The sequence below is a fragment of the Triplophysa rosa genome, linkage group LG4 (assembly GCF_024868665.1).
Source record: "Triplophysa rosa linkage group LG4, Trosa_1v2, whole genome shotgun sequence".
NCBI classification, from domain to species: domain Eukaryota; kingdom Metazoa; phylum Chordata; class Actinopteri; order Cypriniformes; family Nemacheilidae; genus Triplophysa; species Triplophysa rosa.
This window is the reverse complement of record NC_079893.1, coordinates 18,499,610-18,504,780: the sequence shown is the minus strand read 5'-3', so window position 1 is coordinate 18,504,780 and position 5,171 is coordinate 18,499,610. Positions and strand designations below refer to the sequence as shown.

The 5,171-nt window shown below is 35.0% G+C and overlaps 1 long non-coding RNA gene across 1 annotated transcript in view; it reads right to left on the bottom strand.

Annotated features, from left to right (window-relative positions):
• Positions 1-2,970, bottom strand: part of LOC130553592 (uncharacterized) — a 13,249-nt gene extending 10,279 nt beyond the window's left edge. Inside the window, exon 1 of the long non-coding RNA XR_008962875.1 lies at positions 2,644-2,970. This is a non-coding gene — a long non-coding RNA (uncharacterized LOC130553592). The remainder of the gene's footprint in view (positions 1-2,643) is intronic.
• Positions 2,971-5,171: the final 2,201 nt, after the last annotated feature.

Sequence of the window (5,171 nt, the reverse complement as noted above, 5' to 3'; positions counted from 1 at the left end):
CTAAATACTATTTATTTGTAAGTCGGTATTGATAGAAGCCAAACGTGTATCAATGCAGCTGTCATGAAGAATAATCACTAAAAGCCTTCAGGTCTCGCGGGTTGTTTGAGATGCGCGCGCCCAGAGAGTCAGAGCACAAAATACTAAACAGAGTTCTCTTTCACGCCTTCTTACTCTGAAACGGACATATTAACACAAAATAACCTAAGAAATTCCCATATTAACAAGAAACCTTGTAAAGGTATTCAGTTTGTTTTGTGACCAAGCAGTTGGGAAACAAAACACGTGTTCCAGTATATTGCGCGAGCTCTTAAAGGGGCAGCAGCATAATAAAGATCTCTGTTTATAATGTTCATCAAACAACAACGGACGGGCCCAAAAACACTCACTGATATTAAAGGAATTGAGTTCTCTTATAGGAGTCGTTCACAACAAATAAAGGAAGAAAGTAGCTTTAAGAAAGATGTGCTTTAAATATGGTAAAGTGTTGAAAGAGTTTACATATACAATAAAAATAATTCAATCATAAACAATGATTTGTATTAATTTCTAATTGATTTATTAATGTATTAAACACATTTTAATAAAGTTTTAGTGATTCTTTTTTCTTACCTCACCCCACGACTCTGGTGCTATCAAATTAAGGGCTGGTGCCACCAACTGAATAACTTGGTAGCACCAGTGCCACCTCTCTCAAGTGTTAGTCTAGAGCCCTGCTTTCTTGTAGAATTGTGCTTCAAATAAAGAACTTTATGTTGACCAGATTGTTAGTTAATCATTTACAAGTCAATATTGCCTATATGGACAGCGATTTAAAAAAAAGTAAACTAGTAAAACTGCGGTGTAAATGCGATGCGGTCGAAAATTTGGGTGCACCTAACTTTTGTGCACCAGTGCAACAAGTGCAAAAAGTTAGTCTAGAGCCCTGTTCTTCCCTCAGGCCATCTACCTCTTGAAGTTGAACAGTTAAATGTTTTTACACACTGTGCAATTAATATCTCTGTGCAATAATAATTAAGTGCAATATTAATTATATCCTCCAGATAATACACTATTCTATTTTTATACAACTTTTTCTGTAAATTATATTTCATTCATTCTGCTGTATATAGCACATACCTTGTACTGCAATAGTCTATTCTTATTTTTTACTTGTACATATGTACATATTTACATACATACATAGCTTTACACTCTCTATATCTTTATCTTATGTTTATTGTATTGTATTTCTTAAATTTTTATACCCATAGGCCCTTATTTAAATCATTGTGTACTGTATTCTATTGTGTTATGGTCTCTGTGTACTGTTGTTGCTGTTTCTGAGTTCTGGATGCTCCTGTCACCAAAACAAATTCCTTGTATGTGCAAACATACTTGGCAATAAAGCTCTTTCTGATTCTGATTCTGAACAGGTTCTGTCAGTGAAAACAACTGATCAATATGCTCAAAAATTTCCTGTGTTGCCCTCTGTGATACGTGGAGAATAGTTTGCATTTTCAAGAAGGAGGCAGCCAGATTGAACTGTAACTGCTCTGTCAAACCCTCAGTGCTACTGCCTGCTTCTGGGGAAGTTTCATTTTCATCTGAAAGCTCTACTGGATCCTGTTCAATGTCACTGTCACGTGAAGCATTTGAAATATTTTGCACTACAACTGCTACATCATAGTCTGATGCATTTTGGTGTTCTTTACATTTGTGTGCATTATATGTGGAGTAAACATTTGTTGTAAATATACAGGCCCTGAATGGACATGGCACTATTTCTTTCAGTCTTAAATGCCCCCTTAGATGGATAAACATGTCCCTCTCAACAAATGGCTGCTTAAAATCACAGACAGGGCAATGAAATTCCCAATTACTAGTCAAATCTCTACTACCTCTTTCTGACACTTTCTTCTCAGAATTTGTCAGTTCTTGACAAATGTACTTTCAGTGAATTAAAAGTACTAAATGTACACATGCAGCTGTTATGCAGGCATGGTAAAGGTGAAACTGTGGAATACTGGCCATGGTAGAGTCTGTAATGTCTCAATAACTGCACTTTTAAGGCACTAGAAAAAACACACAATTTGCATTTCCACATGTTTTATACCTGTCAAAACACCTGAGTACAGTAAAGTAAATTTAAGTCAGGCCAGTAAGCTTGTTTTTGTTTCTGTTCATGGCTTTAATTTACTATTACTCTTTTCACCTATCGAATGAAGAGGGTTTTCTTGTCAACTTGTCTTTTCAATCCCCGAGACCTTACATGTATATGTTAAGAAACTAAAATATTTTCATGGTTATTCTCTTTAATATGGTGTTTAGCTGTTCCCTCATTGCGCGCTTAAAAATTAACCTGACGTCAGCAAACTGAAATAAAAAACAGCACGTTACTGTAGTTTGAAAAGCATGGGTATATTAGCTAACAAGCTAACTAACTATAGTTGCTTTATATATTTTTACACTTTTGACATACTGACGTTACTACAGCTTTACTCGACGAAAGAGTTTGACGTTTTGAATGTTTTTTTAAAGCAGAATGAGGTGTGCTTGAAAGCTAATGCTATCGTTTCCACAACTCAGTAACTTAGCAAGTTTCACACAACGCGCTTTTATATTTCTAACAGCATGTAAAGCAGTAATAAAATAATAGCTTACCTCGTATGCAAGACAACAACGTCGACAAATGCATGAAAAAGACACACAGCAGCGGTCCTCCGTAGCTTCTCCGCTAATTGAAGCTGCTTATAGTTGAACACGTTTCATTGAGTACAGCAGGTGCGAACTCGTTACGTCCTCTCTGTGCCATATGCAAAGACAACGACGTCAACTGGCAGGTTCACATTCACTTACTGGTCACCAAGCAAAATGCAGTAATTTGTGTTACAAATGAGAACTTAATAAAGTTTAAGTCAACAACAATTACTTAATTGTGTTAAAATTAGTTCAATGCCACCCTCAAAAATAAAAATGTGTGAAATCCCAAATTATTCCAATTACGTATTTTTAAAAAATCAACAAATCTTTACATTAGACAATCTGGAAACATAAACTGATTGTAATTTTTATTTGAAAATGTTAGACAATAAATCAATTATCATAGTGTTTCTGTGGATCAACTAATGTAACTACTGCTGTAATTAAGTTTTTAACAATATATTGTGATGGACAATTTAGGCATCATTAAGAATTATTTGGATACACTGTAATAAAAACAAAAAATCCTAAACTATATAGCACTATATTACTGTGGGACTTAGATTTGTGTAATGGTATAAAGCCAACTTTTAAAAAATGAGTGAATGGAACAAGCTGGAATTAAATCAACAATACTTAAAATACTACACAAATTTAAATGCACTCAAACCAACTGAGTTATTGCTTCAACAATTAATTTTTGAGGTTAAATTCATGGGAATGAGTGACTCCAAAATTTTTTGAGATTTGAGTTATATAAACTTACTTCTTTTAGTAAGATACGCTGTTAGGTTTTACAGTGTGTTAATAGTTATTGATGACTTACAATGATTGAATTACATGTTGTAGAATTTAACTTAACTTAATTCATTGTTCAGGCAAATTTAGTGTTTGCCTGAGTAAACATATACCCAGTTTCATTCATGCATGCTTGTCAAAAATGCTAACAAAAAGGAGTAATAATAATTTTCTATTCACACATAGTGATTTGATTGGAATACACTGCAATACATCACAGTATGCAGTCTAGTCGCTCAAGTTAATTTTTTTAATGCATCCAAAGCTCAGATCGGCTCAGAAAATCTTGCATCCGCAAATGGTCATCATCCCATGCAGCCCCTGTGTGACTTTTCATAGGAATGACTTCAGGTCTATCGGCTGTCGGAATTTGCCACGTTCAGTGAAGATGCAATTTCTTAGTCTTGTCTCCCAGAACTGTCTTGATCAGGCGAAAACAATAAAAAAAGGAACCACACAGGATAAAACCACCACTTCACACTTCTAGTGGATCATAAGGAATGATCGAGAGAGATTATTTTTGAGTCTAAAATGTATTTTTGTTTTTGGGAAATGCTAAAATTGTGCACCTTCAACTGTGTCGATAAAGACAACAATAGAAAGTAATTCACTGATTATTTTAAAGTTAGACAATTATTGGTAAACAGAGGTTTTATCATTGTGTGAACACCTAACAGTCCATCTGGTATTAAACATTTAAAAGCAACAGATCAAGCATTTGGAACAGTTTGGTCATCAAAAGACACTGTTTCGAGGAGAGGAAATCTAATTAAAAAGGATGGAGTCACACAGATCTTCATCTGCTCTCCCGAGGGAGATGGAGCTTAGCGGTGGACCAGATGTGTTCACCACTTTTATTATTAGCGCAGACTTTATAGGGAGGGGTGCCACATCTCATACATTCCTGTCCACACTACCAAAAGGAAGCACAAGTAAAATAAAGTGCCTGCGTCATTAACAAGAATGAAAGCAGACTTTTGCTCAATTTAATTGCTTTCTTCTCTTCCTGGGCTTCAAATGAGCAATTGATGGAGCTGCTTTGATCAGAATCTATTTCTCTATATTACGTGAAGTCCTGTCAGAGGTAGAGATATAAAACTGGACACTAAATCCAACCCTATCAAAGGGGTTTATTCTGTTTTGCGTTAAAGTGGGCAATCTGTATGAGCACTCAGGAATTACCAGCCATAGTTTGGAATATGACCTTGCTGTTATAAAAATGTGTTGAATGGATTATGGCTTGCCTTGTAGGGAATATTAAACCTTGCATTAACTTCAGTACACATCATTTCTTTGTAGAATTTATGTGCATGAGAAGGCAGAGACTATGATAAATGTTAGTTAAATAGCAGTGTTCTGAATAAAACTGCAGTATTAATGCAGCTGTTATTTACACACATTTACTTTCCTCTGTAATTTCACATTTTATGAAATTCCAGAGAGACTAATAATTCTAGGCAGAAACTCTAATAGCCTGCAAGATAGACTGCACACAATAACTGCAATGTGGGATTGGAAATCCATTCCAGAAGGAAATACAAAAATAGAAGTTTTATTCTATTAAATCGAGAGAAAACCATTGAAAGAGGGATAAAACCATGTACTGAATAAAAATTGAGTCAACAAGCAAAATATCAAAGCAGTGGGAGAGCAATGAAAACAAACCCAAACCAGAATAATGCAAATAAATG